Source organism: Lissotriton helveticus, chromosome 8, assembly GCF_964261635.1.
Source record: "Lissotriton helveticus chromosome 8, aLisHel1.1, whole genome shotgun sequence".
Classification (NCBI taxonomy): domain Eukaryota; kingdom Metazoa; phylum Chordata; class Amphibia; order Caudata; family Salamandridae; genus Lissotriton; species Lissotriton helveticus.
In genome coordinates, this window is record NC_136069.1 from 523,740,421 (window position 1) to 523,765,163 (window position 24,743).

Consider the following 24,743-nt stretch of genomic DNA (forward strand, 5'->3'; position numbering starts at 1 on the left):
CAGAATAAGTTCGGTGTCATCTGCATAATTAAATACTTGACAGTCCATAGCAGCTAGTACTGCCACTAGTGGTTGCAGATACACGTTGAACAGGAGGGGAGACAGAGCTGAGTCCTGGGGGACTCCACAAGTAAGCCCACCCTTGTTTGCAATTTGGTCGCCCAATTGGGTCCTTTGGGGCCTTCCTGACAGGAAGGACCCAATCCACTGATGGGCCAACCTGCTGATGCCTAAATTAGCAAGTCTCAGCAGAAGTTGTGCATGGTTGACTGTGTCGAACACTGCCGAAAGATCTAACAAAATCAGTGCGTTCGCGTCTTTGTTATCTGCTCTAGTTCTGAGCTCATCGAGCACGGCCACCATCACAAGTTCAGTGCTGTGATGGGCACTGAAACCAGCTTGCCTCCCTTGAAGTAGCTGACGTTTCTCAATAAAGGATGACAGTATTGTGAGGACATGTTGCTTCAAAATCTTAGCCAGGAAGGGGAACTGGGGGATGAGCCTATAGTTTTTAAGGTTCACCATATTTGCCCCTGGCTTTTTCAACAGAGGGGTGATTCTGGCTTTCTTCAAGGTACTGGGCAAAAAACCTGTCTCCAAGGAATGATTGAGTGCTGAATGGATCAGACTTTCTAGCCCAGGAAGGGCCGTACGAAAAATCCTTGGTGGGCAAGGATCGGGGGGAGCCGGATTTAACCCTATTCATCAGACATGATATCCGAGCTGAATTTAGGTTAGGGAAGGTCGTGAGCCTCGCATCCTGGCTACAGGGGAGTTGGGTCTGGTCCGTATCCGACTGAAGCATTGGGCTGTTGTCTATTTCAGTGAGAATGTCCGTAACTTTCTGGAGAAAAAAGTCCTGGAGTTTATTACAGTCCGTTGCGATCACTGCCAAATTTTGTTCTGACTTCTGGCTAAGCTCCTTTAAAATTCTAAAAGTTTCTTTCTGTTTATTGGTGGCCTCCGTTATTCTAGCCTCATAATATTTACCTTTCCTGTCTATTATGGCATTTTTATATAGTGTTAACAAGTCTTTATATGTGCAAGTGAGTCTGGATGGTATAATTTACGCCATGATCTTTCAGCTTGGCGGAAGATTTGTTTCCTCTTTCCCCACCTTCATTATACCAGGGGGCTCCCTTGCCCTTATCTCTTATTATTTCTGTCCAAACTGGTGCCACCTGATCTATAACCCTACACAGATTTCCCAATAGTGCTTCACACTCCTGATCGATGTTATCACATGAAATTAAAGTTAGGGAGTTATTAGACAGGGCAGCAATCAGGTTTTCTGCTTCGATCTTGTTCCAGCTAGGCACCCTTCTCCACTCAGGAGGGGAACGAAACAGTTGGCTAGCCAATGGGACCCAGCAGCTGATTAAATAATGATACGACCAAGCACAGGGGCTGATGTCCATGAGGGTCGTCTGTGGCACAGAGGTCCATTCCAGGTCCAAGATATGACCTTTAACATGGGTGGGGGTGTCAACCAACTGGGAAAGTCCCATCGTTCTCATTGCGCCATCAAATTGACTGGCAGTAGGCTCCCTAGGGAATACATCCCATTGATAGTTAAAGTCAATTTCAATTTCAAAATACTTTATTCGGTTTACTGATGAGAAACCATAAAAGTTACACAATACGAAATACAACTCAATCACAGGATAAAAACACAACGTACACAAAGCCCTGGTAAAAAGACAGTAGTGGTGATTTAGTAACGATGTTATCATAAGGAAGAGGGAATCTTGAAGGCTGTTAAAAAGATGTAAAATGGAAGATAAAAACTGTAAAAACACTATGACCAATTAAAAATCCAGACATTTTCTATATTTCATTGCACATTTCAGAAATCCGGCCACAAAGGGGATACAGTCAGGTTTTAATAGTTGCAAGTGAAAGAGAGCAGGACGAACTTGCACAAAGTTTAACTTTTTAAAAATAGGTTTAAATAAAAAGTCCTGGGCATTTCATAGTATTTACAGAAGAACGTAAAGTGAAGCAGATCCTGAGGAGACGTATTGTCGCAGCCACAGGGTGCTAACACTTTCCCTTTGTAACTGCCCCTTGGTACAGCTATTGGAATGTGAAAAAGGTTCAATCTAAACCTGATTAATACAAATCGCTCGTATGCTGGTAGCGGCCATGATAAGTATGGTTCCATGTCTAGGGAGTTTTAAGCATCAGATGTGACCTCACACTAGGCTTCAGCAGCTCTTTCTCCTCTCTTTCCATCGTTTTAATTAAAGTGAAGGAGTACTTTACGAGAGCAAGATCCTTTTTGGTGATCCCTTCAGGTTTTAAAAACAAGTCCAAACGTCCCATCTCATTAAAACAAGTTTTTAAATATTTAATCCAAGGGATGTTGATCATGTGGTCTAAACTCAGAACCTCTTTTAAGATGTTATGTGTGAGACCTAAATCCTTGTTGAGCCAACATTGTAGCCAAAATGTAAGGGTACGCAGGGCCAAGATATCACTTAAAAAAGGCATACCAGTTTCTTCATGTATTGACAGGTTCACAGTCCTCTTTGGGACGCTCAATAGTTATTTTAAAAATGTATTTTCTGTCACCTGGAGACCATTGAGGCCAGAGTATCCCCATATGTCACTCCCATAGCTTGCTATAGATAAGCTTTTGGCCCGATAGATTTTTAGCATAGCTGCCACAGGTCGATTGCCCATTTTAGCTGCAAAACTAAATAACGCGTTATTTGCCCTAATGACATCACCCCTTTTTATTTTTAAGAGTGCAACCCAGTTATGGACAGGTCACGCTTAGTCATAAAACCATAAAATGCATCAAGTAGGGTTTGTAGCCCTTTGGGGTGCGGGCCAAGAGGACTGCGTCGTCCGCATATAGCAGGACGGGCAGTCCTCGCCGTCCCACACATGAAAAATCGGCCCCTGTATCTAGCAATGATCCTTCTAGATCATTAATATAAAGGTTAAAAAGGAAGGGGGCTAGTATGCACCCCTGCCGAACCCCCCTTTCTATGTCAAACTTCCTTGAGACCTTCAAATCGGTGGAATATCTAATTTTGGCCTTGGTATCTCTGTGGAGATCTTTCAGGAAGTCAACCAGAGATTGTTCTACTCCCATGGCCTCCATGGACTGCCACAACTTTCCCCGGCTGACGCAGTCGAAAGCGGAGGAAAGGTTTATGAAGGCCATATAGATCGACCCGGGGCGAGCGATGGTGTACTTTCCCAAGATCAGGTAAAGGTTTAGGCAATGAGCCGTGGTCAAGTGGCCTGGGAAGAACCCATACTGGATGTCCGAGATGATCTTATTCTCCTCAGTCCAGGTACACAGCCTCTTTAAAATGACTCCCCCAATAACCTTTACAATGGAGTCAATCAAAGAGATTGGCCTGTAATTCACCGTACAGTTGCGATCCCTTTTTTTGTGGACTGGTACGATAGTTGAGACTCCCATGATGCTGGGCATCCTTCCCTAGCCGCAGTGTTACCTACTGCGGTAAGGATCCGAGCCCAGAATGAGGGGTTTCATTTAAAAAGGTCTGGAGGAATACCATCCGGGCCTGGGGCCATTTTATTAGTAAGGTTGTTAATACCCTCCTCTATTTCATTGACAGAAAACACCACTACTTCTTTATCTACAATCTTATCAGGTAGAATTGACAAGATGGACCCCTTTTGAAATATGAATGGGATGGGACACCCATTCATCCTCTGTGATGTTGGAGCCCACTTCTCTGACCCCTTCCGCTAAAAAAGATGATCGATTGATGGTGCTCCAAAATCTAGAGCTGCTGGATAAAGTCACGGGATCCAAAAGCTCCCTCCATAATGCTTCTTTCATTTCCACCTTGCATTTAGCCAGGACAATTTTGTAATTTTTTCGAAGATTGCTAATCAAGGATCTGTCCCTAGGTATTGATTTCCGGCCTGCCTTGAGTTCTCTTGCAGCTTTTGAGCAAAGACAACAGAACCATTTGGGATCACTGGACATATTACTTCTCCCTCTGACAAGTAACATGCCCCCCACTTTAGATGCAATCCCTTCAAAGGATTTAAAAATTCCTGTGGCTAAAGATTCATCATCAGCGCAGCAGGAAAATTCTACCTCACAAGCCACTTTAAGAGTATCTTGGAAGGGGGGGCGTGGCTTGGCGCCCGGGGAACATGGCGGATTCTTTCTTCGTGAGCGCTCCGCACCGACTGCTGGAACCTGCGCTACGCAGCGAGCCTCACCTTTTCCAGTCACGGTTTTAATTACCGGAAGGCGGCGAGCATGTTTCTGGCTCGTCTCCGTTATCACGGAGGCTCCCCTTCTTCACTAACTCGACGGAGTAAGTACGGCCGCGGCTCTCCAGCGGCCGCGACCGCCATTTTGTCTTCGCCTGAGGTGTCGAGGTTCCTGGCTGCTCCTTCTATAACATGCCTCATTTTGACATTTTACACCTTATTTTGCCCTTTCAATGACTTTCTTTAATCTGGGCATTCTTACATGGGCATTTCCTTCACCGCGACGACTTTGGTGGATTCCTCTGACTGCAGCAGTTTTCTCATGGATGCCTGGTGGTCATTTTAGAACTCTCCACAATTTTTCTTCTTTTTTCTTTTCTTAATGCCTTGTCAACTGTGTTTGCATTGTGCGTGTTGGCTGTTGCAGATGGCGTTTTCTTGTACCTCATCTATTTTTATACCACTTACCAACTTTTATTAATGACATTGTGGATGAAATGCTTTATTGCTGCTAGTGTTCTGTCCTCTCCAGCATTGTCTCCCTTTATCTTTTACTTCTCCCTTTTTCTTACGTCACCATTTCTTTTTCTTTTTTATTGTTCTCATATGGGCAGAACTAAGCAGCACCTGTCTTCTCCCAACTCGAGCCGCACTCTGCTTAAAAACTCTAAGATTTTTTCTAAATTTGCTCAATTTGAGGTCTCCCAGCAGCATCTCGCTCCTGACACACATCCTGCAATGGAATCCTCCTTACCAATCTCAGGAAAAGCTACATCTAAACAATTAAAAAAAGACCCTCCCTCTCCGCCTAAACCATTATCCTCCGTTTCAATGGAGCTATTACTGGAGGAAATCAGGGCTCTTCATCCCTTTATGGAGGACACCAATGCTAAGCTATAAATGCTCACAGACAATTGGTCGCAAATGGAAGCAAGGGTCGCCTCAGTAGAACAAAGTGTTTCCTCACTTCAAGAGTCTTCCTCCAAAACGTCGCACTTGTCTTCACAGGTTTTGTCTCTTCAACGTCAGGTGGAGGAACTTGAGAATCATAACCGGCGCAATAATCTGCGTCTCTACGGCCTTGCGGAAGGCTGCGAGGGGAATGACCCATCACCTTTTTCAGGTCCTTTTTACCAAAGCTACTGCACCTACCAGAAGGTACCGCACTTAACATCCAACGTGCGCACAGATTGAGCAGTCCTTCGACATCTTCCTCACCTACCTCTAGACCAAGGGGAGTTATTATGTACTTTCTAGAATATACGGACCTCTTGAAAGTCCTTTCAGAAGCTAGAGCCTTCCCTCGGCTCACTTGGTCTGGTTCTTCCTTATTTTTTGCGCAGGACTACGCCAAAGCCACAGCTGCTCGACGCAAAGCCTTTTTGGACATGAGACCTGAGTGCCATCGGGGCCAGATACGGTCTCTTTAATCCATGCCTTTTTAAGGCCACTTCCAACAATAAAACGACGACCTACGAGGATCCAGTTCGTCTTCGCAGCTTCCTGAATTCCTGCAGAACAACTGATATGGATCTCTCTGAATCTTCCTCCTCTTTTCCTCCCTGATTCTTCTGTCCTCATGCCTTTTTCACTGCTACCATTTGTCTCCTTTGCATACTTTTTGCTTGGTACTTCTTTCTTTTATAGCCATACTTTTTTGTTGTTAATGTAGCTTCTCTGGTTCATCCTCTATGTTTTCTTGCCTCTTTGCATTCCTTCATTCCAATTCTCTTTTCTCTCGTTACCTCTATTCTAATATTGTTGTAGATTTTATTGTTATTTCATGTTGATATGTTCATTTAGACTTTGTTGGTTTTTCCATTGTCTATTGTTTGATATTCTAACGTATTCATTTCCCCATATGTTCCGCAGACCTACCACTTCGTTCCGTGCGTTCCTTCGGTTGTGCGTCTCGCTGACCTTGGAGGCCAAGCCTGTTCGATGTGGCTCCACCCCTCTCTCCCTTCGTCCTCATTTTTGTTCCTGATCCTCTTCAATTACCTACCACAGTTTATAGGTATGTTTCCCTCTTTATTGTTTTCTATCCTTTCTCATACGTTTGCTTCTACTCCTTCCTTCCGTTTACCTCCTTTTTCTTTTTTCTTGGTGTCATTCTTTGTTCTTTCTCTTCTGTCTCTCTATCATTACTTTCACCTGATCATTTACCTTTTCCACTGGTCATGTGGGTCATGCTCTTCCTCCTCCTATTTTACTACTTCGATACCTTCCCTTTTCTCTTCTTTACACTTTTTACCTTCTTTTTTCACCTTGCAGTGCGCTTTTTTGCTTGTTTTCTTTTTTCTCTCCTTATGCTCTCTCTCCAATATTTCTCTCTTTTCATCATTATGGTCTTTCACTCCCTTTGGTCTTTCTCATTTGGTATTTGTATCTGTGATTGGTATCTGTTTTCTCTTGTTTGATGTCTGTTAAGATTGTTACGCGGAACGTTAAAGGTCTTCACTCTCCTATTAAGTGTCAAAGAATTTTAACTCATCTTGCTAAATTGAACGTAGATTTTGCTTGATGTCTGTTAAGATTGTTACGTGGAACGTTAAAGGTCTTTACTCTCCTATTAAGCGTCAAAGAATTTTAACTCATCTTGCTGAATTGAACGTAGATTTTGCTTTCTTGCAAGAAACTCATTTGTCTCAGGCTGAATCTCTCAAACTTAAAAGAGGTTGGGTGGGTGACGTTTTTTATGCTCCTGGGGATGGGAAACGAAATGGTGTGATAATTTTGTGCCGCAAGTCCATCTCTTTTTCTATAGTTGATAGAGAATCTGTTCCTGATGGTAGATGGGTTTATGTTAAACTCTCTTTAAGGGGTGTTCCACTCTCTCTTTTAAATGTATATGCTCCCACAGGTGGCGATCCTACTTTTTGGCACACCAAGACTTCGTCCATTACCAAATACTTGGATGATAACTTCATCCTGGCTGGAGATTGTAACCAATCTCTTGATCCTTTTTTGTACAGACACTCCAAGGTCCCCTTTGTCCCTAACAAACCGCACAAACTTTTTACACAGGCGATTTCACAACATAAGCTTGTCGACACTTGGCGTTTATGTAACCCAACTACTAGGGAATTTACGTTTTATTCTCCCTTTCACCATTCCCAATCCCGGATTGATTATATTTTTGTCTCTCACCACATCTCCCAATCCCTCACTAATGCAGAAATTGGACCCATTTTGTTATCTGACCATGCTCCTGTTTTGATTAATATCAATATTTTACCTAAATCTGTGGGGCCCAAACAGTGGCACTTTAATAATTCCCTTCTTTTGGATCCCAAGTTTACTGCTTCCTTTTCGAATTTCTCTGCCAAATTGTTTGAATTGAACGAGACCCCTGGTGTCCCCAAACACACTATTTGGGATACCTTCAAAGTCTCGGCAAGTGACTTCATAATTAGCTTTGTAACTACGAAATGGAAACTTGCTCGCACCTATACTGGGGATCTTCTCCACAACATCAAGAGACTGGAGCACTCCTATCATACCTCTCACTCACAAGACAGTTTGACCACCGTTGTAGATGCTAAAATGAAATTCAATAAGCAGTCCACAGAAGATGCTTCCTTATATTTGCTGAAGTCCAGTGCAACATTTTATGGGGGCAAGAACAAGGCAGGGAACATTTTAGCTAATTACCTGAAGGTTAAGCACAATAAGTTAAACATTGAAGCTATTTTTGATAATGACTCTGTTCTCAAACATAAAGATGATGACATGTTGTCTGAATGTTCTCACTTTTATGCTAATCTTTATTCTTCTGACACTCATCCCACTGCTTCCTCCCTGTCCACTTTTTTCTCTGACATTCGCAAACCTCCTACTTTCCCCCTCGACCTAACCTCTTTAGAATCTGACATCTCGCAGCATGAACTACTTACAGCCCTGCGACTTCTCAAAAAAGACAAAGCTCCCGGACCCGATGGTTTCACTGTTGAGTTTTACCTTCAATTTTCCAATTTTCTTTTACCTAAGTTACACTCCCTTATAGACTCATTTGTCACCTTAGGTAGCTCCTCTGGCACTTTTTCGGATGCTTACATTTGTCTTATTCCAAAGGAGGGGAAAGATACTAGACATTGCAAAAACTATAGACCCATATTATTGGTTAATATAGATTATAAGCTATTCGCCAAGGCACTTGCTGCAAGGTTAGACCCTTTTTTGCCGGATCTGCTAGGCCCGGAACAGTCTGGGCGTTTTATATCTGACAACACCAGACTTTTCGTTAATGTTTTATCCAAATCTCCACGCATTCAACATTCCTTGGCAGCAATCGCATTAGATGCTGAAAAAGCATTTGATAGGGTCTGTTAGAACTGGCTATTTCTGGTAGGCTAAGGCTGACGCCAAAGCCAGGCAGAAACCACCATTCTAGTCAGGGCAAGGGAGTCACACACCAAGATAACCCCTGCTCACCCCCTTGGTAGCTTGGCACGAGCAGTAAGGCTAAACTCGGAGGCAATGTTTAAAGCATTTGCGCCAGCACACAACAGCAACAACATCCTAGGCACACCACAAAAGGAACTCCACACAAGGTTATTATAAAATAACTTTTGTATTGTAAAAACACATCAGATAGTATCACACAATATACATGGTGCCAACTGGCACGGGCAATATTCACAAGGGATTATGTACAGGACAGGGCCACATGGGCCACTGTCAGAATCAGCACTTAGTAGAATAGCACTTCTAGAACTTAGAATAAGTAAAGCACAAAATAACAGTTATAAATCACAACCAGTAACTACTGGGAACAGGTAAGTACCACCTACGCAACCCTAACCACCTTAGGAGAATGTCACGCAGGGAACCAGGACCTCACTAGGACCACCTGTACTAAAAAGAACAACCACCTAAGTGTAAAATACATTTAGGGGTATAAGCAAGAACACATTACACATGATGCATAAAAACATTCAGAGGTGTAGGGAAAGAAAAACACATGATGCATAAAACATACATTCAGTGGTGTAAGAACAAGGCACATGATGCAGCAAAAACACATTCAGAGGTGCAGGGAAGGAAAAACACATGATGCATAAACCAACACATTCAGAGGTGTAAAATCCAGGAAGACACATGATGCATAAAAACATTCAGAGGTGTAAGATACAGGTGCGTAATCATATTAAATTACATATCCTAGCACCACATCACATTGCGCAAAACTCACATTAGGCAATTACCATCACATAGATATTCACATTGCGCCTAAATAAAATCACATAACAGCCCCCATCTAATAAAGGGACTAAAGAGCCCTGTGTCCAGAATGTCAGGGCGCGCTGCCACGCAGCGCCAGTCAGGGGTGTACCACTGGCGCAAAACCTAAACGTTGCAGGTGCCCACTACTTGCTGGGCACCTGAGGACAATCACAAGACCTAAACGGTGCAGCTGCCCACTAATTGCTGGGCAGCTGGGAATCAAAAACTGTGACAGGGTCCTCACTGACCCTAGAACAGAACTGGGCCAACTGTTGGAGCCACACAGGCTCTGAAAACACTCGTGTCCATGTGGGAGCCACACAGGCTTTGACATAACACTGCGCAGAACGTTGGAGCCACACAGGCTCTGTCACCACACATGGCCAAACGTTGGAGCCACTCAGGCTCTGATATCAACTAAGCCCCTTGGAGCCTCGCTGGGCTCATAGACAGCAATATGGGCACTCAAGAGCCCCTCGCGGGTTCCTCAACAACGGTGCCCTGAGTCTCTCGGGCTCTAAATATACTGAAATGCGTCCTTGAGCCTCTCGGGCCTCTGAAGAACAAATGCCCCTTAATAACGGACAGCAATGTGGGCACTCAAGAGCCCCTCGCGGGCTCCTCAGCAACTGGTGCCCTGAGCCTCTCGGGCTCTGTAACCACGGTGGGGCGGCCCACTGCCAACCGGGGCCGCCCTGACTCAGTGCCTCAAAGCGGCACCAACATCAGCATCGCGGAGCCCCCCCCAGCCCTTCCTACTCACCGGGCTGTCCTTCGGCGGGGGCTCCTCTCTCGCGGGGTTTATCTCCGGTCTCCCTCTTCTTCCGGGAGACTGGTAACGACGGCGAAGGCTTCCACCAGGCCTTTCGGCACTCGGGTCCCCTCCTGGGACCCGGGGGCTTCTCTGGGCACCGCGGGGCTCCGTCAGCACATGGTAGCCCCGACGACCAGCCGCCATCCTCCTCTTCTCTTCCCGGGGCTCCCTCAGCACACGGGAGCCCTGCAGCAGGCACCCGCTTCCTCTTTCCTGTCCCGGGCCGGCAGCCAATCAGAGCGCGGCCCGGGGAATGATTACACGGGGTGTTCCTCAGTCCCGCCCCCGGCCTGCCTGACTTCCTGGTCGCGGCCGGGCGGCAACGGGGACAATTTCACCACGCAATGCCGGGTGGGCACCGGCAGTAAAGATAAATAAAGCGCTTCTCAGGCGCTAGCAATAAAATACAGCGCTCTTAAGCACTAGGGGCATGAATCAAGCGCTACCAGCGCTATGGACACAAAATAAAGCGCTCTCAAGCGCCTAAGGGCAAATACAGCGCTCCCAAGCGCTAGGAACAACAAGTCCAGCAAAGTCCTTCTGGGGATGCAGCAAAGACCTGGGGGGGGGTAGGAAGAAGGTCCAAAGGATCCCAGGGCAAACCAAAGCCCCCCAATCAGCCCAGGCAAGGCAGAGGGGTCCCCCAGAAGCCCTCCAGGCATCCATCAGGTATCCAGGGGCTGGGCAGGGCCCAGGGATTCCCCAGGGCCCAAGCAGCAGCATGCCCCTGGTAGGATTCAAGTCAGAAACAAGAACATTTTGGAAGGGGACACAGCACCTTTTTATACAGAGAAATCATTTGTCTAGCAGGGTGCAGGCAGTGTGAGAACCAGCTAGAACTGGTTATAGGGAATTCCTTTCACTGACCAGGCTAGGGACATCAGACGCACCCCAGGGGGTGGAGCCAGCATTGTGTGGGGAAAACCCAGCCTCACTCAGGACCCTCAAACCAGACGGTCAATCCACAAGCAGGCCCAGGCTCACTCCTCCCCTCACATCAGCATGCTAAACACTCCATTCACCACCGGGGAAGACCCTCCCAGACTCTTGGAGCCAGGCTCACCAGTCAGCCTCAGCCAATCACACGCCAGACACAAATTACACAAATATGCCAACTTCTAAAAGTGGCACCTCTACACTAGACACAATCATGCCGCATATACCATTGCGCAGCATTCAATCTCACGAGCTCGCACATACCAAACTCGACCCTGCACTCTCCACACATCAGGAACTACCATGGGCATACATATTTCCCATGCATTCCTATGGGAGGGCAGGTCACTCACCACACATACACAGAGAGCTCACGCACTTTACACTGTACCACAGTGAAAAAGTGCGCAGAGGCCTAAAATCACCAGCACCAGGTCACAGAAACAGGCTAGGAAAAAGCAAAAAGTTTCGGGGTGAACCTGCCAAAAGGGCCAGGTCCAACAGGGTCGAATTGCCATACCTCTTTTGCACACTAAAATGGTTTGGTTTTGGCCCTAAATTTATTTCACTAATTTCCTTCCTTTATTCTAACCCTCGGGCCGCAGTTTGCGCTAATGGTTTAGTTTCTTCCTTTTTTAATTTAGCCAGAGGGGTCCGTCACGGTTGCCCCCTTTCCCCATTTTTCTTCAATTTAGCCTTAGAACCCTTCCTCTCTAAACTTCGTCAAAATCCGCACATCTCTGGTTTTCAGACTCCTCATTTTCATATCAAACTCGCTGCTTATGCAGATGACATTTTACTTTTCATGTCTAACCCTACTATTTCTGTGCCCGCCTTTCTCCAGGAAGTCCATAATTATTCTCTGATTTCTGGTTACAAATTGAATAATGACAAATGCGAAATTTTACCCTTAACGAAATTTACCTTCAAACCTGATTTTGCTGCCTCCAATTTTACTTGGAGCCCCTCTCACATTAAATATTTAGGTTTGCATTTTACTCCTCTAGTCGCAGACACAGTCTCCCTTTGCCTTACTAAATGTATCCAAAAACTTACCGATTTAACCACAAAATGGCATCCCCTTTACTTGTCCTGGTGGGGTCGCCTTGATACTATTAAGATGATGCTGTCCCCCATAGTTTTATATACCATTTCCAACACTCCAGTTCTTATACCAGCAAACTGTTTTAGAAGGATCAACTCAATCCTTTCTACCTTCCTTTGGAGGAAAAAGAAGCCCAGAATGTCCATTCTTAGATTAATATGTCTTAAATCAGAAGGGGGTGTTAATTTTCCAGACGTCCCCGCATATCACAAGGCTTTCCTTCTGCGGCAAGCCTTTTTCTGGTTGCGTGACCCAGATGACACTTCTCCTTTATGGGTTTCGCTTGAGTGCCTTTCCCTTTCTCCTTTCTCCTTTGCCTGAATACTTGTCCTTCTCACGCAAACCGCCCTCACTATCTACCCCTATACTTAAATTCACCACTAGGTTGCTCCTCTCCTCCACCCCTGATCCTCCTGCTACGCTCTCTGCGTTTCTCAATTCCACCATTTGGCATAATAAATATCTATTAATTAACAATAAACCCTTTATTGGAAATCCTGGAGGCAGAAGGGTCTAATTTGGATTTCTCTGCTCTTCTCTAACTCCACTTTTCTATCCTTCCCAGCTCTTAGTCTCTCTTTTAATTTGCCTGCTTCTTTTGCTTGACAGTATTCATTACTTCACACTGCAGTCATGGCACAATACACTCACTTCGCACAACTTCCGTCTCACCATTCCCCTCTCTCCCCTGCCTCACAACTTCACTCCTTTTTACACACCACTTCCAAAGCATCTGCCATTTACGAACATCTTCATACTGTAGACTCCGTCAGACCGAGATCCAAGGTAGAAGAACAGTGGGAATCTGATTTCGATACCTCATGGCCCATTCCTTTGTGGGATAAACTATGGACCAAACTACGTAAATCGTCTAGGGCAGCGAATGTAACTCAAACTCTTTTCTTCATATATAATAGGTTGCTCTTTACCCCACATACTTTGAGCAAGCGGTTTTCCGCAGTTTCAGACGATTGTTGGTCTTGCTTTTCCCCACAAGCTACTTTGTTTCACATGTTATTTTCTTGTAAAATTGTCCATGCTTTTTGGTTACAAATTTGGTCCCAAATCAACTTGATTTTTCATACTCACATTCCCTTTTCTTTTGCCCACATCTTTTTAGGAAGTACCTCTCCATGTTGGGAGGATGTTGAGCTTAATGTTAAGATTGTTGACTTACTAATAGCGGTTGCTTTCCAAGAGATTACAGCTAATTGGGAGAATTTTTCGAACATTTCTTTTAGGGCATGGTGGTATAATGTTTGCCACAATCATAGATTGGATACTGCTTTTGTATTTCCTATTCATCTGGCAACAAAACGTTTGGACCTTTGGCTTCCTATCACTTTATACCTTGATGTATGTGCTAAACGTTCATTTCAACTGTGCCCTACTCAGCAGGAAGTTGCTAAACCTCCTTGATTGTCTTATACGTTCCTCTTTCTTCATTACCCGCTGTATTATAATTTTCCTATTACTTGATGTATTTGAAATTTTTGTAACTCATTTGTTCATTTGGAGTTTTATGGAACTATTGTTTTACTGCACTGCTTTGCTGTACTTGCTTCTTATCATTTTCCTTTTTATTGCTTTCCCCCATTGTAATGACACCCTTTATTTGATCAATAAACTTTTTATGAACTGCAAAAAGAGTATCTTGGAAGAGGGACGGGATTACTTGACTCCATTTAATCCGCCGCCCTCCGTTAATGGGTTGTAGATTATTACTGCCTTGTTCTTTGCCCTTTTTCTTCATGATACTTCCTCCTATAGTCACACAGACAGGGTTATGATTGCTGTGTGCGCTTGGAATTATGGAGAAACCCTGAAGAAGAGCTAGGCTAGTTCTGGTTAATAATATATGATCTATGAAGGACCCAGAGCCTCTGCCCTTAAACGTGGGTTCCCTTTGTTTACTAAGTGGCGGGGCAAAACTCAGTGGAGAGATTAAGTCTTGCTCATCAAGCATATCGTTAAGTGCGTTGCCCTGTTTGGTATGTTCAAAGTGGAGTCCCGATATCAACGGGCAACCCAATGTCTCCAAGGCATTTATTTGGGGTCGCCACATGGGTGGACATTGCAATCTCCTACAATGAGCAGATTCTTCATGGGGGAACCACAGCTCTGTTTAACATAATTATTTAACTCACCAATCCCACAGCCATCTTCTTTGTACTTAGCGTTATAGAAGTTTATCACATGGAGGTTGCTATCTTTTTGACCCAGGGAGATAGCCTGTATATTTCTGTTATCTGAGGGGATAGCCCTAATGCTACATCTTAGGGCCAATGATACAAAAATTGCCAGACCTCCCATGGCTCTACCGCTAGTTGCTCTGATAGCTGGAAGAAAGAAGGCTCTATACCCCTCCAGCACAGTATTACAGTTGACAAGCCACATCTCTTGGAGACAGATAAGCGAATAATTGCTGATGAACTGCACCCATGAGGGGTCTGTGACCTTTCCTGCCAGTCCCGCGATGTTCCATGAGAGTACATTGTGATCTTGCTGATACTCCTTGGTACCTACAGTGATCTCCCGTGGGGGGTCAGGCAGTGTTGATACAGAGTGGTTTTCTTCATGGAACCCGTCAACTAGGATAGATCCAGATTTGTTTGGTTTGGCCACCACTAATACGTGTTCTAGACCTAAGCTGCCTGCTAGGGGGAGGCTAGTTTTAAGAGTAGTGTTACTGATGGGGAAATTTGGGGTTAAGTGTTTCCCACACAGTCAGTCACAGTCATTAACACCGGAAAGAGCTGGGTATCGGTTTAATCCCACAAAAGATGGGGGAGGCCTGTATCCACCCCAAATGGGTTCCCGTGATGACTTCAAAGGTGGTGGACCCAATCCCTGTTGACCTCTGTAGTAGGGTGTCCTGTCGTAATATCCCCCATTCAGGATATCAAATCGAACTCGGGTCTTAGACCTATAGAAGAAGCCTAATGGCAGTATCTCTATGCCCTGACCCCTGGACTCCCCCCCATGCTCCACATCCCTGAATATTATTTCTACTATTGTTGGGCTGTCAAAATTTACCACGATGCAGTCACCATTTCTAAATGTTCTTGAACTACCTATCCAGGACACACGTCGGACCATAATTACATTATGTCCTACTGTTTAGCCCTCCAAGGTGTTACAAGACAGCCAATGGGTAACCTTGTTTTTCAGTTGGCTGTATTCCTCTTTAGTTCCCTCAGAGAGAGGTGGTACATTACCCAAAACTAACACCAGTGGTGTTGATTGTGGGGGTAGGTCAAGGACAGAGAGATTGTCCACATTTCCGGATGATTTATCAGTATTTCTATTTCCCTCAGCCTGTGTTAATGGTGGAGTATTATGTTTGTGATTCTTACTGTTATCACCTACTGCATCTATTTTGCCTGTGACCCTCAGTGAATTGATTCTTCCTTCCTCAGTCCCATACTCCTTATTGGTTGTGTTCTTTCGCTCATCATCTACAGTGGTTGGGGCCGGACGAGGCATTGGTGGTAGATTTATAGGTTGTTTACTGGGGTGTATCAAGGGACCGCCCACTTGGAAACTTGCTGATAGACTTTCCAGCATTTGAGAATTTTCGGAAGTTGCCTGTTGTAACTTTCCCATGTTCTGGTTTATTATTTTCAGAAATTTCTATAAGTGGGAGCATAAATGATTTTAACAGCTGTTCCACTTGGACTATAAAACCTACGACATCACTAGGAACAGGGGTGACGTGTGTGATAGGCTGTGGTGTAGCAGTAGATGTGATTTGTGGCAATACTGTCGTAGGAAAATTATGTGTGGTAGTTGGTGTGGGGTCTTTGGCGGGAAATAGTTTTACAGTTTTGTTTATAGTCTTGGGTACTTTTGATCTTCTACCCATTTGTCGACCCCCACCCCTTTTCCTTTCCCCCGTTTGTTTGGGGCACAAGGCTATTATTTTCTGGGTATCGACAGCATTGGCCTTTTTAGTCTTTGTTATAATGGGCAGACTTTACTCGAGTAAAGAAATGCTCTCTAGTGAGGTGCTCAAAGAGGAGATTGTGTTACAACCGTCTGATCCTATACTTAAATTTCTCGGGCTAGTCCCATTATGTCTCTGGGTGTCAGAATGATCTGGCGTTACGGCATTCTTAATTTTACCCAGAGAAGACCACTGTGAGCCCAACAATTCCAGGGATAGACGCTTCTCTGTGAGGGCTATCTCACGCTCTAACACAACTGCTGCTCTGGTAATGAAATTGTCTACTGTCCCTGTGATGCTGCCCCCTATTGTGTTGGACGCCATCTTCCTCACCTTCCCAGATGGAAGGGCCATGATCGCCTGCTAAAACTTACACAATAGGGGCAGGGCAAACAGCAGTGTCCACAATAATAGTACAGTGCCTCCGGGCGCGATGTGGGTAGTGGCGGCTTCCGCTAGGGCTCCTGGGTACTGTAGTCCTTTCCCCTTGGCTGCGCCGCATTGGTGAGAGTTGCGGCAGTAACAGGGGAAGACTCATTAAACCGGCAGCAGGGCAGGGTAGCAGGGGACCCCCAGGAAACAACAGCTGTCCGGTATTTTTGCCCCCAAATGATTGAGCAAGTTCGCCTCAGAGTCCTCATGTCTTGAAAAGGAAGGTCTGAAAACTTCTATTACCATTAGTTAAAGTCACCAACCACTAGAATGCGTTGGTACCGGGAGCAGAGGTTAATTATGATTCCCGAAAAAGCCTCATTAAACTTAGGTGTTGCTCGTGGGGGGCGATACGTTACCACGAGAACCAAGCAAGAGGACTTAGTGGCAATTTTTACCCCTAGAATGTCCACACAATCCACATTTTCAGCAACAATATCCGTAACCATTAGCCGCTTGTTATAAAAAATGGCTACCCCTCCCCCTCTCAGGTTTTCTTGTATGTTGTGCCAGTGCACATCAAAGTTCCCCGGGAGAGCTGCAATGACATCTGGTGTAGACGACTCCCCCAACCAGATTTCGGAGACAGAATATCAAGATCTCCCCCCTAAACAATCTTTTTGTAGCGACCGAGTGTTCAAGGTCACAACTTTAAGTCCTGATGGAGCATCCTTTACCACCCTTACATGGGGAGGAACCCCCAAGGCCCTAGTCCTGCCACCCTTCCTAGTTTCCTGGAGAGTTCCCTCCTTTAACCCATCTTGTGACTTGTTAAAACTGAGCCACATGAAAACAGCAAAAAAGATTAAAAAAACACTTAAAGGGGTCAGGGTAGAAACACCTCCTAGGCCTGCTCAGGGTGTCCCAAAAAAGCATTAAAAAAAGAAATTGGCAGAATTTGCGCCACAAAAACAAAAAAACAAAGCGCGGTCTCCCGTGATTTGTTTTAATCAGCCTCCGGGTTGCCCAGGTCCTGGGGACAATCTAAAAATATAGTGATGGGACAATTGGGGGACCCTGCAGCCCCGGTGACCGCCACCCCCCTGGGGATTTTTTCTAATATAAAATGCTTGGGGGGGCTCATGCCTCCCCCCACACAGCCCCGGGGGCCACCACATTCGCGGGGCTTTAATAATTACATGCTCTGATTTCAAATAAATGGGGGGGGACTCAAGTCCCCCCACACAACCCAGGGACCACCATTTCCCCAGGGCATACATACATTAAGTTTGGGGGTCCATTGTGGACTCCCGGCCCCGGAGACCACCACATTCCCGGGGCTAGGTAAATGTTGGGAGAGGGTCCGCACGGCCCTCCTCCTGGAGCCCTCTATAGCCCTAGGGACTGCCACCCCCATGGGCCGGCTCTGGCAATGTCCCGGGGAGCCCACCCCAGGGACATATTTGAAACAAAAAATCTAGGCAAATAACTGGTCATAGACCGACCTACAACAGGCTCATTGATATTTTATTATAAATTACAGGGCACTAAACATTTATTAAAATGTTTCCATTTTTGTTATTATAAATTCATATTAAAAACTGTGTGAATAAAAATATACAAAACAAACATAATCACGAAATTCAAAAAAAAATTATATAGACAATTTTGACATGATTCAATAAACAAAATTCAAACATAAAACACAAAAACAAATAGACATGAAAGGGGTATTCTTATTAAAATATGTTGGCTAATTGTTGGATAAGTTCTTAATTTATCTACGTGTGTTTTAGCTTTAGAGCGCCTTCTTCAGGACAGCCACAGCATAGACCAAATTTGGTATAGCAAAAAGGGGGACTCAAAATTGGATATATGACCCCTGGGACATTGCACGTTGACAGGGTGGGAGTACAGCTCCCACCCTGTCATTGCAAATTTCTGCTTTGCTTCGTGTAAGCATGAGCAGGAAACCTACTCTCGCTTCCACGAAGCAAAGCAGATTACTTTTGGACAAGGGGAGCTGCATGTCAGCAGCTCCCCTTGTCCAAGGGGGGCTGCATGTCAGAAGCTCCTCTTGTCCAAAAGCAATGCCGGCACCTGCAGGAGGTGGGGAACTGGCAGAGACTGTGGTGGACTTGGGGCTCCCCCCATGGCTCCTAACGTGAGATCCACCCCCAGGGTATGGGAACCCAGGGTCAGAAGTGGCCCTGGGAAGGGGGCCGCATGGCCCCCTCCCCTAATTAAAAAAGAGGCCAGGCCCTGGGGGATGGGGTCCCCCGGGACAGTAGCCACCCAAGGTAGGGGTGGTATGCTGCCACTTCCCCTAAAAAAAAAAAAAGCCAGGCCCCATGGGAGCGGGTCCCTGGGGCCAGAAGTGGCCAAGGGAAGGGGGGCCACGCGGCCTCCCCTTCAGTGAAAAAAACAAGTAAAAACACAGGAGGGGGCCACATGCCCCCCTCCTTAAAAATAAGCATTTTAAAATAATTAAATAGGTGGCCATGGGAGGGGAGGCCACGCGGCCCCCTTCCTGTTTAAAAAGAATGCTCCGCCCCTGAAGGATGGGGTCTCCATGGCCCAAAAATAATTAAGATAAGGGGGGCCACACAACTTCCCTTCGAAAAACCAAAGTAAAAAAGGACAGCATCTCACCAGAGGCCCGCCCCTCCCTGCACCACTGTGCAAACACACCACCTGGTGCATTCTGGATGGGGATTAAGCCCTCTTGAATACTAAGGGTCCTTAGAGGCCAACTAGCCCACCTGTACCTCCTGTAAGCCCCACACAGTGGGATTGCTGAGAGGTGGTCCAAGGCCATGCCCCTTTTTACACCACTCGTCAAATGCACCTCTTGGTGCACTGCTAGTGGGGTCCCTTTGTGTCCTGAGGACTGCAGGACTAAAGTGGACAAGCAGCAGTGTGCCAGGAGCTGCGTTTGCCGAGTGGTGTACAAACTGGGCATGGCTTTGGACCGCCTCTCAGCAATCCAGCTGTGTTAGGCTTACTAAAGATAATAGGAGGGTTAGTTGGACCCTAGGGACCCTCATGGGGCAAGAGGACTTTATCCCCCAACCAAGAGTGTGCCAGGTGGTGCGTTTGAAGATTGATGGAGAAAAGAGACGTGGCATCTGTCTACCTCTCAGAAATCCCCCTGCGAGGGGCTTACTGGAGGTAACAGGTAGGCTAGTTGGTCCCTGAGGACCCCTAGCAGCGAAGGGGACTTCAACGCCCACCGAAGAGCGTGCAAGGGAGCACGTTTGCACAGTGGTGGGCAAAGGGTGTACGGCCTGTTATGAGAACATAGCAATCCTGCTGTGTGGGACTAACTGGAGGTAATGGAAGAGGTAGTTGGCCCCTCAGAATGTCCTTGGGGGCCAACTACCCCTCTTGTTACCTCTAGTAAGTCCCATACAGTGGGATTGCTAGGAAGTCTTCGGGGGCCATGTCCCCCTTTCTCCACCACTCCGCAAATGTGCCTCCTGACACACTACTGGTTGGGGGATGAAGTCCACTTTACTCCTGAGGGACTTTGGGGGCCAAGAAGCCTTCTTGGTACCTCCTGTAACTCCTACACAGTGGAAATCCTGAATGCTGGTCGGATGCCCAGTCCCCTTTCTCCACCACTTTGCAAATGAGACAACTTGTTAAAGAAGCATTTGGAATGTAATAGGTCTCGCATTTGTGATAGTTAAGGCTCTTGGCATTGTAAATGTAAATGTTTTTTACTAATGTTTTTTTGGAGTGGATTGGGTGTACGTTGTGTGTAGTGGAATTATGTGGTATGTTGTGCAATGAAATTAGGTGGCTAGAAAGTATGTGATATTTAGTGTATAGGAATTATGTAGAGTGAGATTATGTGTTATGGAGAGTAAATATGTGGTATGGTAGTCTGTGTGCTCTGGAGTGGTAACCTCAGGTTTAGTCTTCCTCATTTCCATAGAAGCTAAACTATAAACTCAATGAGACAAGAAAAAGAAGGAACCACTGAGAACTTCTGGACCTAGTCTGAGGCATGAGCAGGACCACTGGAATTATGCGACTGTTTGGCTTCACCGATATTCGCACAATTATACATTTTCTGCATTTGCCATATAATCCATCATATGCTGCATAATCTGCAGATTCGAACAAAAAAAAACCTTGTTTCTGCTCAAACTCTACTAAAAATGCAGCGACAAGTGTTACAGCATGGTGGAAGGCCATTTGCAAACCTAGAATGGTCACCTGTTACTTATTGCTAAATGTGTGTAATAAATTGGTACCAATGGTGTGCAAACCACTCTTGTTTCTCTCTGCGCCTCTTTTGCCTCTTTACGCATTTCTGTTGCTTATTTCGGTACCTTTCTTTTTTATGCACTTCTGCCTCTTTCTGCTCATCTTTTCCACTTTCTGCACCTCTCTTGACTCTTTCTGCACCTCTGTTGCCTTTTTCTTCACCTCACTTGTTTCTTACTATACCCCTCTTCCCTCTTTCTGCACCTCTGTTGATTGTTTTGCACTGATCTTGCTTCTTTCTGCACCTCTCTTGCAAATTTGTGTACCCCTCTTGTCTCTTTCTGCACCCCTTTACCTCTTTCTGTACCTCTCTTACCTTTGTCCGCACCTCTGTTCCCTCTTTCTGTACCTATTTTTCTTGTTTCTGCAACTTTCTTGCCTCTTTCTGCAGTTCTCTTGCCTCCTTCTGCACCTCTGCTGCTTCTTTCTGCACTTCTTGTGCCTCTTTCTGCACCCCTGTTGATTCATTCTGCACTTCCCATGCTTCTTTCTGCACCTGTCTTGCTTATTTCTGCATCCCTGTTGTCTCTTTCTGCATCTGTGTTCCCTCTTTCTGTACTTCTCGTGCCTGTTTCTGTACCTAGCTTGCCTCCTTCTGCAGCTTTTTTGCCTTTTTCTGCACCTCTCTTGCTCCTTTCTGCCCCCCTCTTGTGTCTTTCTGCACCCTCTTTCCTCTTTGTGCAACTCTCTTGCCACTTTCTACACCTCTCTTCCCTCTTGCTGCACCACTCTTGCCTCTTTCTGTATCTCTGTTACTTCTTTCTGCACTTCTCTTGCTTCTTTCTGCACCCTTTGTGCCTCTTTCAGCACCTCTGTTGCTTCTTTCTGCACTTTTCCTCCTTCTTTTTGCACCCCTCCTGTCTCTTTCTGTACCCCTCCTGCCTCTTTGTGCACCTCTCCTACCCCTTTCTGTACCACTCCTGCCTCTTGTTGCACCTCTGTTGGTTCTTTCTGCACTGCTCTTGTTTTTTTCTGGACCTCTATTGCTTCTTTCTGAACCCATGTTGCTTCCTTTTGCACTTCTCTTGCATCTTTCTGCTCTTCTGTTGCTTCTTTCTGTACTCCTCTTGCCTCTTTCTGCAATCTTCTTTCCTCTTTCTGCACCTCTCTTGCCTCTTACTGCAGTTCTCTTGTCTCCTTCTGTACCTCTGTTGCTTCTTTCTGCACCTCTCTGGCACATTTCAGCACCCCTCTAGCCTCTGTCGGCACCCCTCTTTCCTCTTTCTGCTCCTCCCATGCCTCTGTTTGCACCCCTGTTCCCTCTTTCAGCACATCTTTTGCCTGTTTCTGCAACTCTCTTGCTTTGTTCTGAACTTCTCTCGCCTCTTTCTGTACTCAACTGGGAAGTGCAAGCTGTCAAGTTTAAAGGTCTGCATGCTCTCATGGCTGAGGTATATGTCTACTTGTATATGTATTATTACCTGTGTTATGCATTATGCATCTGAAGATTGCAGGTTAAAAAGCAGGTACCTTCTCCTGTAGGTGGTCAAATCTTCTCATTTCCACTTTGTCATTCGGCTGCACAGGCATACATGTCTTATGTATATATGTGTTATAAAGTCCCTCAAATAAACTATTGAGTACCCATGTGCCCTGTATTGTGAGTAGAAAGAAATGCAAACACCTTTATGTACACAAATTTACAGAGTATGCTGTTTGAAACACAAGTATTCAAGTGTTTGTACGTTTTTATACATTTAACATGTCACTAGGTAGAAGCATTGACACACATGCATACCTTCAGAAACGTGGTCAGACTTACAACAGTGATATGCTTAGGATTGCTATTTTATATTTGTTAGGCCTAACATTCTGAGCAGTTGATTAATAGTGAACCTTCAGGAGAAAAGTGAGGTTTAAGACATCTTCGGAGAAAGATTAGTGATTAGGGTACTTTGTATGAGTATTTTGTAAGGTACAGTTAAAGTAGGCCTAATTCTGCACCTCTGTTGGTTCTTTCTGTACATCTCAAGCTTCTTTCTGCACCTTTCTTCCTCTTTCTGGATTTCTGTTGCCTCTTTATGCATTTCTCTTGCTTCTTTCTGCACCTATCTTCTTCTTTATGCACCTCTATTGCCTCTTTCTGCACTTCTCTTGCCTTTTTCTGTGCCTTTCTTACTCTTTCTACACATGTCCTACCTATGTAGGCATAGTTGGAAATTAGCCTTTAATAAACCCTAGAAATTCACGGAAAAAAATGAGGTTTCAAGGACGTTATAGTTAGGGATTAGCATTTAAAAAAATTAGAAATTCACTGAAGGTACCACAGGTTTCAGGGACATTTTAGTCAGTTGGACATTTCACTTATATAAAACCAGAGAAATTCAGCCGTTATCATTAGTAGAGGTAATTCAATAATTTTTATTCGGATATAAAATATCCATTAAAGCACAAAGCAAAGATACCAGCAACAAATGTGCATTTTAAAACATTACATAAATAAGACAATAAACACATTGCTTAAAACCGTGAATATACAGGGACCTATACATTGTGCAAAACAACCCAACAAATTCATCATGAGCTTATGTTTAGGTCCGACTGATAACAAAGTCCAAAAGGTTTGACAAAATATTAGCAGAATATTTTCAGGACACTATCCAGTGTAAGCAGCCTGGTACATTAAAAATGCAATCAAATTAGACTATAAAATTAAGATCATAAAATAAGTAACAACATTTTTAAGGGCATCAATCAAAGTCCAAATTAAGGTTCCTTATCACCACAAATTTAAAAAGGAAGGGCATTCAGGTTAACTTATAAAGTGTTCTTGTAGTAATGTGTGAGCGGATGGCCATTTTCAGAAAAGTGCTAACGCGGAGGATTACATTTTCCCCGTTGAGCTTAAGGGTAGCCCTATAGGCTACCCTAAAATCAGTAATGGCCAGGTCCTTAAAAAAAGGAATCAACAGATGTTTGCTATATTTTTGGTAAAAGTTACAAAAAAAATAGAAAATGTAACATAGATTGATTGCCATGATTGCTGCATGGACAGGGCGTTTGCTCAAGATTGATGTTAAAGCCTAGAGGGAAACATAGTAGATATTTTAAGGTGCCAGCCCTGAGGCGAAAGAGCAGGCTTCGGTCCCAGCGGTTGATCATTTTTAGGAGATAGCTAGTTGGTAAATGTGAAGGGGAACTATCAGCATCCACCATGGATATATACCGAGTGACTGATGATTTAGAGAGTTCTTGTTCATATCTTATACCACCGTAGTGTTCATATAGGGCCTCCTGAATGATCTGTTTATTAATACCCTCCGTATGACTTGGGTTTGAAAAGATATGGTTGATATTTGCGCTAGACAGGCTGGCCCTAACAGCCGCCAACCATGGTATATCTCCGCCCTTGTCACATTTAAGGCAGTCAGCTATAATTTCTCTAGTTAAAGTGGCTGCTGGATATTGCCAAACTTTTAGCCAAAATATAGCCGGGAGGGACCAAATATAGTCTTCGACATAAGACAAATTTAACTCCTTGTGGCAGACAAAGGATGAGGACGAATTTGGTGCCTCCAAGATTCTCCGACAGAATCTGTTTTCTTCTACCTGAATGCTGTTACAATTTGTTTGGCCACAACCCTCTGCCCCGTATGTTGCAGTGGGTATGCACAGTGTTTTATATATTTTCAATAGAGATAGCACAACCTCTGTTCTTCTAGGTTGGGGGAGGCTCAAGATCGAGTTGACAGCCTTTAAGAATTTACTCCGGCTGTGCGCCAGGTGGGCTGCCCAAGAACCATTATCTGAAAACACTAGACCCAGGTATGGAAAAGTGCTAGTGCATAGCAGATTTTCAGAGCCTGAGGTGATTACATTAACAAAGTGCTTTTTGGGGCCACAACTCATTAAAAACG